Source organism: Patagioenas fasciata, chromosome 16 (assembly GCF_037038585.1).
Source record: "Patagioenas fasciata isolate bPatFas1 chromosome 16, bPatFas1.hap1, whole genome shotgun sequence".
Taxonomy (NCBI): Eukaryota; Metazoa; Chordata; class Aves; order Columbiformes; family Columbidae; genus Patagioenas; species Patagioenas fasciata.
The window spans coordinates 16,291,623-16,303,761 of record NC_092535.1 but is presented as its reverse complement, the minus strand read 5'-3'; positions in this window follow the sequence as shown (position 1 = coordinate 16,303,761).

The window sequence follows — 12,139 nt, the reverse complement described above, 5'->3', positions numbered from 1 at the left end:
GTAGCACGGAGCAGCATTCAGTACTGCCTACGAGTGTCTTTGCTACCCTACTAGCGGAGCTCCAAGAACAGGCACACATCTTCAGGTACCTTCCAAATGTGGATTCCCCTGCAGCCCCGTAGGCGGGCGTGCAGTACGCCAACCATCAACGGACGTTTTTCCCCTCAAGCCTGTCAGGACGTTGCTCGTCCGTCTTTCCCTCAATAGATGGGAGTAGGCGCGCTTGCGGATGTGTGCGTGTGTGTGGCCACGCGTTTGCTTAGGCATCAGTGTGTGAAAAGGTAGGTGCTTTTCTCTAGCTGCGTGTGCGTGCACGTGGTGCTGGGTGCACATCCCTGGGTGCTCGTGGAAAGGTTTCTGCATGGTTTTCGCTAAGGAATCGTGTGTGTGCACATGGACAAAGAGAAGGCGCAGCAACCAGGTTCCAGCGCCGAAGGCGGCAAAAGGCGAGGTTTCCGGCGCTATCTCCTTCTCTCCCCAGACCTAGTCGCGCAAAGCAAGCCGCTAAGCCGGCGACCGGCAAGAGAGCTACAACGAAGCATGCCGAACGGAGAAAATAGCAGCAGCTCATCTGTTCACACCTTGTTTCTGCCATGTGCTTGAACGCCAAGACGTTCACGCTTCTGTGAGATGAAAGACGTCCTTCTGCATATGTGGTTGCTCACACCGGTGCACTTGTTAGTGTATCCATTCAGTCCTGGGCTGCGGGGCATTCAGAAGTGGCTCTGTGGAGACGTCTGCATAGAGGCAGCTGTCAGAACACGCACACTCGATTGTTCACCAAAACATATGCAGACGCGTCCTTAGCCTGTAGATTTGGATGCACAGAGTTCCCTGTGTTCGCAAGAGACAAGGGAATCGCGTCTGTACGCACAGAAGCAATAGCGGACCGTTTCCCTCGGAGTGAACGCGAAAGAGCCGTCTATATACTCGCAGACACGGGAACGTGCCTCAATGCGGTCACAGAGGCAGCAGCTTTTGCACAGGTGCTCTGGTGATTCTGACACTTTCCAGGCACACTCCTGAAAGTCGCGCACACTGCTGTTCACTCGCTAAACGACCTCTTGGGAAACACGTCTCCGGTCGATGGACCGCTCAGATTGCTTCTCGTGTAACTGTGAACTGTGTCAGCGCAGGGAATCCGTCTCTGTTGAGTAGATGTCAATCCTGCCTCGCTTTTGCTTTGTTGCCTCTACCAAGATGATTTCCCGTTTCTCTCTTCACTGGAGCACGCAGACACAGCCAACGCACATCAAGTGTCAAGAGACACACTCTGCTGAGCTCAACGCTTGTGCAGATGCACATGTGCGACGAAGTCAACACACGTGCTTGTGGAGAGAAAGAAAGGGACTCCCAGGCGTGTGGAGCGACGGGGAGAAAGAGCGGGCGCTGAGGAACACAGTTTCAAACAGACTGTCTCCACACAAACAGGCACCTGTCTGCAGGTATCCTAGATCTTGATTCTTGAACTTGAGGAAACACGCGTCTGAGCAAAACTCCCAAACGCTTCCAGGAAAGACACAGGCTCTCCCACAAGCACACAAGTGTTTGCCCTCAGCTATAGATCAGGGACAAGCTTGTGAAGAGATGCCCTGCTATTCTTTCGCCTTATGGCATCATGTGTTTCGTTCCTCTTGGAGATCGATTGTTAAACGTCTTTCCTAGGGCGACTGTGAAGCATTTGCCAGCGGAGGAGAAGTAGCACGGAGCAGCATTCAGTACTGCCTACGAGTGTCTTTGCTACCCTACTAGCGGAGCTCCAAGAACAGGCACACATCTTCAGGTACCTTCCAAATGTGGATTCCCCTGCAGCCCCGTAGGCGGGCGTGCAGTACGCCAACCGTCAACGGACGTTTTTCCCCTCAACCCTGTCAGGACGTTGCTCGTCCGTCTTTCCCTCAACAGATGGGAGTAGGAGCGCTTGCGGATGTGTGCGTGTGTGTGGCCACGCGTTTGCTTAGGCATCAGTGTGTGAAAAGGTAGGTGCTTTTCTCTAGCTGCGTGCGCGTGCACGTGGTGCTGGGTGCACATCCCTGGGTGCTCGTGGAAAGGTTTCTGCATGGTTTTCGCTGAGGAATCGTGTGTGTGCACATGGACAAAGAGAAGGCGCAGCAACCAGGTTCCAGCGCTGAAGAAGGCAAAAGGCAAGGTTTCCGGCGCTATCTCCTTCTCTCCGCAGACCTAGTCGCGCAAAGCAAGCCGCTAAGCCGGCGACCGGCAAGAGAGCTACAACGAAGCATGCCGAACGGAGAAAATAGCAGCAGCGCATCTGTTCACACCTTGTTTCTGCCATGTGCTTGAACGCCAAGACGTTCGTGCTTCTGTGAGATGAAAGACGTCCTTCTGCATATGTGGTTGCTCACACCGGTGCACTTGTTAGTGTATCCATTCAGTCCTGGGCTGCGGGGCATTCAGAAGTGGCTCTGTGGAGACGTCTGCATAGAGGCAGCTGTCAGAACACGCACACTCGATTGTTCACCCAAAACATATGCAGACGCGTCCTTAGCCTGTAGATTTGGATGCACAGAGTTCCCTGTGTTCGCAAGAGACAAGGGAATCGCGTCTGTACACACAGAAGCAATAGCGGACCGTTTCCCTCGGAGTGAACGCGAAAGAGCCGTCTATATACTCGCAGACACGGGAACGTGCCTCAATGCGGTCACAGAGGCAGCAGCTTTTGCACAGATGCTCCTGGTGATTCTGGCACTTTCCAGGCACACTCCTGAAAGTCGCGCACACTGCTGTTCACTCGCTAAACGACCTCTTGGGAAACACGTCTCCGGTCGACGGACCGCTCAGATTGCTTCTCGTGTAACTGTGAACTGTGTCAGCGCAGGGAATCCGTCTCTGTTGAGCAGATGTCAATCCTGCCTCGCTTTTGCTTTGTTGCCTCTACCAAGATGATTTCCCGTTTCTCTCTTCACTCGAGCAGGCAGGCACAGCCAACGCACATCAAGTGTCAAGAGACACACTCTGCTGAGCTCAACGCTTGTGCAGATGCACATGTGCGACGAAGTCAACACACGTGCTTGTGGAGAGAAAGAAAGGGACTCCCAGGCGTGTGGAGCGACGGGGAGAAAGAGCGGGCGCTGAGGAACACAGTTTCAAACAGACTGTCTCCACACAAACAGGCACCTGTCTGCAGGTATCCTAGATCTTGATTCTTGAACTTGAGGAAACACGCGTCTGAGCAAAACTCCCAAACGCTTCCAGGAAAGACACACGCTCGCCCACAAGCACACAAGTGTTTGCCCTCAGCTATAGATCAGGGACAAGCTTGTGAAGAGATGCCCTGCTATTCTTTCGCCTTATGGCATCATGTGTTTCGTTCCTCTTGGAGATCGATTGTTAAACGTCTTTCCTAGGGCGACTGTGAAGCATTTGCCAGCGGAGGAGAAGTAGCACGGAGCAGCATTCAGTACTGCCTACGAGTGTCTTTGCTACCCTACTAGCGGAGCTCCAAGAACAGGCACACATCTTCAGGTACCTTCCAAATGTGGATTCCCCTGCAGCCCCGTAGGCGGGCGTGCAGTACGCCAACCATCAACGGACGTTTTTCCCCTCAAGCCTGTCAGGACGTTGCTCGTCCGTCTTTCCCTCAATAGATGGGAGTAGGCGCGCTTGCGGATGTGTGCGTGTGTGTGGCCACGCGTTTGCTTAGGCATCAGTGTGTGAAAAGGTAGGTGCTTTTCTCTAGCTGCGTGTGCGTGCACGTGGTGCTGGGTGCACATCCCTGGGTGCTCGTGGAAAGGTTTCTGCATGGTTTTCGCTAAGGAATCGTGTGTGTGCACATGGACAAAGAGAAGGCGCAGCAACCAGGTTCCAGCGCCGAAGGCGGCAAAAGGCGAGGTTTCCGGCGCTATCTCCTTCTCTCCCCAGACCTAGTCGCGCAAAGCAAGCCGCTAAGCCGGCGACCGGCAAGAGAGCTACAACGAAGCATGCCGAACGGAGAAAATAGCAGCAGCTCATCTGTTCACACCTTGTTTCTGCCATGTGCTTGAACGCCAAGACGTTCACGCTTCTGTGAGATGAAAGACGTCCTTCTGCATATGTGGTTGCTCACACCGGTGCACTTGTTAGTGTATCCATTCAGTCCTGGGCTGCGGGGCATTCAGAAGTGGCTCTGTGGAGACGTCTGCATAGAGGCAGCTGTCAGAACACGCACACTCGATTGTTCACCAAAACATATGCAGACGCGTCCTTAGCCTGTAGATTTGGATGCACAGAGTTCCCTGTGTTCGCAAGAGACAAGGGAATCGCGTCTGTACGCACAGAAGCAATAGCGGACCGTTTCCCTCGGAGTGAACGCGAAAGAGCCGTCTATATACTCGCAGACACGGGAACGTGCCTCAATGCGGTCACAGAGGCAGCAGCTTTTGCACAGGTGCTCTGGTGATTCTGACACTTTCCAGGCACACTCCTGAAAGTCGCGCACACTGCTGTTCACTCGCTAAACGACCTCTTGGGAAACACGTCTCCGGTCGATGGACCGCTCAGATTGCTTCTCGTGTAACTGTGAACTGTGTCAGCGCAGGGAATCCGTCTCTGTTGAGTAGATGTCAATCCTGCCTCGCTTTTGCTTTGTTGCCTCTACCAAGATGATTTCCCGTTTCTCTCTTCACTGGAGCACGCAGACACAGCCAACGCACATCAAGTGTCAAGAGACACACTCTGCTGAGCTCAACGCTTGTGCAGATGCACATGTGCGACGAAGTCAACACACGTGCTTGTGGAGAGAAAGAAAGGGACTCCCAGGCGTGTGGAGCGACGGGGAGAAAGAGCGGGCGCTGAGGAACACAGTTTCAAACAGACTGTCTCCACACAAACAGGCACCTGTCTGCAGGTATCCTAGATCTTGATTCTTGAACTTGAGGAAACACGCGTCTGAGCAAAACTCCCAAACGCTTCCAGGAAAGACACAGGCTCTCCCACAAGCACACAAGTGTTTGCCCTCAGCTATAGATCAGGGACAAGCTTGTGAAGAGATGCCCTGCTATTCTTTCGCCTTATGGCATCATGTGTTTCGTTCCTCTTGGAGATCGATTGTTAAACGTCTTTCCTAGGGCGACTGTGAAGCATTTGCCAGCGGAGGAGAAGTAGCACGGAGCAGCATTCAGTACTGCCTACGAGTGTCTTTGCTACCCTACTAGCGGAGCTCCAAGAACAGGCACACATCTTCAGGTACCTTCCAAATGTGGATTCCCCTGCAGCCCCGTAGGCGGGCGTGCAGTACGCCAACCGTCAACGGACGTTTTTCCCCTCAACCCTGTCAGGACGTTGCTCGTCCGTCTTTCCCTCAACAGATGGGAGTAGGAGCACTTGCGGATGTGTGCGTGTGTGTGGCCACGCGTTTGCTTAGGCATCAGTGTGTGAAAAGGTAGGTGCTTTTCTCTAGCTGCGTGCGCGTGCACGTGGTGCTGGGTGCACATCCCTGGGTGCTCGTGGAAAGGTTTCTGCATGGTTTTCGCTGAGGAATCGTGTGTGTGCACATGGACAAAGAGAAGGCGCAGCAACCAGGTTCCAGCGCTGAAGAAGGCAAAAGGCAAGGTTTCCGGCGCTATCTCCTTCTCTCCGCAGACCTAGTCGCGCAAAGCAAGCCGCTAAGCCGGCGACCGGCAAGAGAGCTACAACGAAGCATGCCGAACGGAGAAAATAGCAGCAGCGCATCTGTTCACACCTTGTTTCTGCCATGTGCTTGAACGCCAAGACGTTCGTGCTTCTGTGAGATGAAAGACGTCCTTCTGCATATGTGGTTGCTCACACCGGTGCACTTGTTAGTGTATCCATTCAGTCCTGGGCTGCGGGGCATTCAGAAGTGGCTCTGTGGAGACGTCTGCATAGAGGCAGCTGTCAGAACACGCACACTCGATTGTTCACCCAAAACATATGCAGACGCGTCCTTAGCCTGTAGATTTGGATGCACAGAGTTCCCTGTGTTCGCAAGAGACAAGGGAATCGCGTCTGTACACACAGAAGCAATAGCGGACCGTTTCCCTCGGAGTGAACGCGAAAGAGCCGTCTATATACTCGCAGACACGGGAACGTGCCTCAATGCGGTCACAGAGGCAGCAGCTTTTGCACAGATGCTCCTGGTGATTCTGGCACTTTCCAGGCACACTCCTGAAAGTCGCGCACACTGCTGTTCACTCGCTAAACGACCTCTTGGGAAACACGTCTCCGGTCGACGGACCGCTCAGATTGCTTCTCGTGTAACTGTGAACTGTGTCAGCGCAGGGAATCCGTCTCTGTTGAGCAGATGTCAATCCTGCCTCGCTTTTGCTTTGTTGCCTCTACCAAGATGATTTCCCGTTTCTCTCTTCACTCGAGCAGGCAGGCACAGCCAACGCACATCAAGTGTCAAGAGACACACTCTGCTGAGCTCAACGCTTGTGCAGATGCACATGTGCGACGAAGTCAACACACGTGCTTGTGGAGAGAAAGAAAGGGACTCCCAGGCGTGTGGAGCGACGGGGAGAAAGAGCGGGCGCTGAGGAACACAGTTTCAAACAGACTGTCTCCACACAAACAGGCACCTGTCTGCAGGTATCCTAGATCTTGATTCTTGAACTTGAGGAAACACGCGTCTGAGCAAAACTCCCAAACGCTTCCAGGAAAGACACACGCTCGCCCACAAGCACACAAGTGTTTGCCCTCAGCTATAGATCAGGGACAAGCTTGTGAAGAGATGCCCTGCTATTCTTTCGCCTTATGGCATCATGTGTTTCGTTCCTCTTGGAGATCGATTGTTAAACGTCTTTCCTAGGGCGACTGTGAAGCATTTGCCAGCGGAGGAGAAGTAGCACGGAGCAGCATTCAGTACTGCCTACGAGTGTCTTTGCTACCCTACTAGCGGAGCTCCAAGAACAGGCACACATCTTCAGGTACCTTCCAAATGTGGATTCCCCTGCAGCCCCGTAGGCGGGCGTGCAGTACGCCAACCGTCAACGGACGTTTTTCCCCTCAACCCTGTCAGGACGTTGCTCGTCCGTCTTTCCCTCAACAGATGGGAGTAGGAGCACTTGCGGATGTGTGCGTGTGTGTGGCCACGCGTTTGCTTAGGCATCAGTGTGTGAAAAGGTAGGTGCTTTTCTCTAGCTGCGTGCGCGTGCACGTGGTGCTGGGTGCACATCCCTGGGTGCTCGTGGAAAGGTTTCTGCATGGTTTTCGCTGAGGAATCGTGTGTGTGCACATGGACAAAGAGAAGGCGCAGCAACCAGGTTCCAGCGCCGAAGGCGGCAAAAGGCGAGGTTTCCGGCGCTATCTCCTTCTCTCCCCAGAGCTAGTCGCGCAAAGCAAGCCGCTAAGCCGGCGACCGGCAAGAGAGCTACAACGAAGCATGCCGAACGGAGAAAATAGCAGCAGCTCATCTGTTCACACCTTGTTTCTGCCATGTGCTTGAACGCCAAGACGTTCGCGCTTCTGTGAGATGAAAGACGTCCTTCTGCATATGTGGTTGCTCACACCGGTGCACTTGTTAGTGTATCCATTCAGTCCTGGGCTGCGGGGCATTCAGAAGTGGCTCTGTGGAGACGTCTGCATAGAGGCAGCTGTCAGAACACGCACACTCGATTGTTCACCAAAACATATGCAGACGCATCCTTAGCCTGTAGATTTGGATGCACAGAGTTCCCTGTGTTCGCAAGAGACAAGGGAATCGCGTCTGTACGCACAGAAGCAATAGCGGACCGTTTCCCTCGGAGTGAACGCGAAAGAGCCGTCTATATACTCGCAGACACGGGAACGTGCCTCAATGCGGTCACAGAGGCAGCAGCTTTTGCACAGATTCTCCTGGCGATTCTGGCACTTTCCAGGCACACTCCTGAAAGTCGCGCACACTGCTGTTCACTCGCTAAACGACCTCTTGGGAAACACGTCTCCGGTCGACGGACCGCTCAGATTGCTTCTCGTGTAACTGTGAACTGTGTCAGCGCAGGGAATCCGTCTCTGTTGAGCAGATGTCAATCCTGCCTCGCTTTTGCTTTGTTGCCTCTACCAAGATGATTTCCCGTTTCTCTCTTCACTGGAGCAGGCAGACACAGCCAACACACATCAAGTGTCAAGAGACACATTCTGCTGAGCTCAACGCTTGTGCAGATGCACATGTGCGACGAAGTCAACACACGTGCTTGTGGAGAGAAAGAAAGGGACTCCCAGGCGTGTGGAGCGACGGGGAGAAAGAGCGGGCGCTGAGGAACACAGTTTCAAACAGACTGTCTCCACACAAACAGGCACCTGTCTGCAGGTATCCTAGATCTTGATTCTTGAACTTGAGGAAACACGCGTCTGAGCAAAACTCCCAAACGCTTCCAGGAAAGACACACGCTCGCCCACAAGCACACAAGTGTTTGCCCTCAGCTATAGATCAGGGACAAGCTTGTGAAGAGATGCCCTGCTATTCTTTCGCCTTATGGCATCATGTGTTTCGTTCCTCTTGGAGATCGATTGTTAAACGTCTTTCCTAGGGCGACTGTGAAGCATTTGCCAGCGGAGGAGAAGTAGCACGGAGCAGCATTCAGTACTGCCTACGAGTGTCTTTGCTACCCTACTAGCGGAGCTCCAAGAACAGGCACACATCTTCAGGTACCTTCCAAATGTGGATTCCCCTGCAGCCCCGTAGGCGGGCGTGCAGTACGCCAACCATCAACGGACGTTTTTCCCCTCAAGCCTGTCAGGACGTTGCTCGTCCGTCTTTCCCTCAATAGATGGGAGTAGGCGCGCTTGCGGATGTGTGCGTGTGTGTGGCCACGCGTTTGCTTAGGCATCAGTGTGTGAAAAGGTAGGTGCTTTTCTCTAGCTGCGTGTGCGTGCACGTGGTGCTGGGTGCACATCCCTGGGTGCTCGTGGAAAGGTTTCTGCATGGTTTTCGCTAAGGAATCGTGTGTGTGCACATGGACAAAGAGAAGGCGCAGCAACCAGGTTCCAGCGCCGAAGGCGGCAAAAGGCGAGGTTTCCGGCGCTATCTCCTTCTCTCCCCAGACCTAGTCGCGCAAAGCAAGCCGCTAAGTCGGCGACCGGCAAGAGAGCTACAACGAAGCATGCCGAACGGAGAAAATAGCAGCAGCTCATCTGTTCACACCTTGTTTCTGCCATGTGCTTGAACGCCAAGACGTTCACGCTTCTGTGAGATGAAAGACGTCCTTCTGCATATGTGGTTGCTCACACCGGTGCACTTGTTAGTGTATCCATTCAGTCCTGGGCTGCGGGGCATTCAGAAGTGGCTCTGTGGAGACGTCTGCATAGAGGCAGCTGTCAGAACACGCACACTCGATTGTTCACCAAAACATATGCAGACGCGTCCTTAGCCTGTAGATTTGGATGCACAGAGTTCCCTGTGTTCGCAAGAGACAAGGGAATCGCGTCTGTACGCACAGAAGCAATAGCGGACCGTTTCCCTCGGAGTGAACGCGAAAGAGCCGTCTATATACTCGCAGACACGGGAACGTGCCTCAATGCGGTCACAGAGGCAGCAGCTTTTGCACAGGTGCTCTGGTGATTCTGACACTTTCCAGGCACACTCCTGAAAGTCGCGCACACTGCTGTTCACTCGCTAAACGACCTCTTGGGAAACACGTCTCCGGTCGATGGACCGCTCAGATTGCTTCTCGTGTAACTGTGAACTGTGTCAGCGCAGGGAATCCGTCTCTGTTGAGTAGATGTCAATCCTGCCTCGCTTTTGCTTTGTTGCCTCTACCAAGATGATTTCCCGTTTCTCTCTTCACTGGAGCACGCAGACACAGCCAACGCACATCAAGTGTCAAGAGACACACTCTGCTGAGCTCAACGCTTGTGCAGATGCACATGTGCGACGAAGTCAACACACGTGCTTGTGGAGAGAAAGAAAGGGACTCCCAGGCGTGTGGAGCGACGGGGAGAAAGAGCGGGCGCTGAGGAACACAGTTTCAAACAGACTGTCTCCACACAAACAGGCACCTGTCTGCAGGTATCCTAGATCTTGATTCTTGAACTTGAGGAAACACGCGTCTGAGCAAAACTCCCAAACGCTTCCAGGAAAGACACAGGCTCTCCCACAAGCACACAAGTGTTTGCCCTCAGCTATAGATCAGGGACAAGCTTGTGAAGAGATGCCCTGCTATTCTTTCGCCTTATGGCATCATGTGTTTCGTTTCTCTTGGAGATCGATTGTTAAACGTCTTTCCTCGGGCGACTGTGAAGCATTTGCCAGCGGAGGAGAAGTAGCACGGAGCAGCATTCAGTACTGCCTACGAGTGTCTTTGCTACCCTACTAGCGGAGCTCCAAGAACAGGCACACATCTTCAGGTACCTTCCAAATGTGGATTCCCCTGCAGCCCCGTAGGCGGGCGTGCAGTACGCCAACCATCAACGGACGTTTTTCCCCTCAAGCCTGTCAGGACGTTGCTCGTCCGTCTTTCCCTCAATAGATGGGAGTAGGCGCGCTTGCGCATGTGTGCGTGTGTGTGGCCACGCGTTTGCTTAGGCATCAGTGTGTGAAAAGGTAGGTGCTTTTCTCTAGCTGCGTGTGCGTGCACGTGGTGCTGGGTGCACATCCCTGGGTGCTCGAGGTAAGGTTTCTGCATGGTTTTCGCTGAGGAATCGTGTGTGTGCACATGGACAAAGAGAAGGCGCAGCAACCAGGTTCCAGCGCCGAAGAAGGCAAAAGGCAAGGTTTCCGGCGCTATCTCCTTCTCTCCCCAGACCTAGTCGCGCAAAGCAAGCCGCTAAGCCGGCGACCGGCAAGAGAGCTACAACGAAGCATGCCGAACGGAGAAAATAGCAGCAGCTCATCTGTTCACACCTTGTTTCTGCCATGTGCTTGAACGCCAAGACGTTCGCGCTTCTGTGAGATGAAAGACGTCCTTCTGCATATGTGGTTGCTCACACCGGTGCACTTGTTAGTGTATCCATTCAGTCCTGGGCTGCGGGGCATTCAGAAGTGGCTCTGTGGAGACGTCTGCATAGAGGCAGCTGTCAGAACACGCACACTCGATTGTTCACCAAAACATATGCAGACGCGTCCTTAGCCTGTAGATTTGGATGCACAGAGTTCCCTGTGTTCGCAAGAGACAAGGGAATCGCGTCTGTACGCACAGAAGCAATAGCGGACCGTTTCCCTCGGAGTGAACGCGAAAGAGCCGTCTATATACTCGCAGACACGGGAACGTGCCTCAATGCGGTCACAGAGGCAGCAGCTTTTGCACAGGTGCTCTGGTGATTCTGACACTTTCCAGGCACACTCCTGAAAGTCGCGCACACTGCTGTTCACTCGCTAAACGACCTCTTGGGAAACACGTCTCCGGTCGATGGACCGCTCAGATTGCTTCTCGTGTAACTGTGAACTGTGTCAGCGCAGGGAATCCGTCTCTGTTGAGTAGATGTCAATCCTGCCTCGCTTTTGCTTTGTTGCCTCTACCAAGATGATTTCCCGTTTCTCTCTTCACTGGAGCACGCAGACACAGCCAACGCACATCAAGTGTCAAGAGACACACTCTGCTGAGCTCAACGCTTGTGCAGATGCACATGTGCGACGAAGTCAACACACGTGCTTGTGGAGAGAAAGAAAGGGACTCCCAGGCGTGTGGAGCGACGGGGAGAAAGAGCGGGCGCTGAGGAACACAGTTTCAAACAGACTGTCTCCACACAAACAGGCACCTGTCTGCAGGTATCCTAGATCTTGATTCTTGAACTTGAGGAAACACGCGTCTGAGCAAAACTCCCAAACGCTTCCAGGAAAGACACAGGCTCTCCCACAAGCACACAAGTGTTTGCCCTCAGCTATAGATCAGGGACAAGCTTGTGAAGAGATGCCCTGCTATTCTTTCGCCTTATGGCATCATGTGTTTCGTTTCTCTTGGAGATCGATTGTTAAACGTCTTTCCTCGGGCGACTGTGAAGCATTTGCCAGCGGAGGAGAAGTAGCACGGAGCAGCATTCAGTACTGCCTACGAGTGTCTTTGCTACCCTACTAGCGGAGCTCCAAGAACAGGCACACATCTTCAGGTACCTTCCAAATGTGGATTCCCCTGCAGCCCCGTAGGCGGGCGTGCAGTACGCCAACCATCAACGGACGTTTTTCCCCTCAAGCCTGTCAGGACGTTGCTCGTCCGTCTTTCCCTCAATAGATGGGAGTAGGCGCGCTTGCGCATGTGTGCGTGTGTGTGGC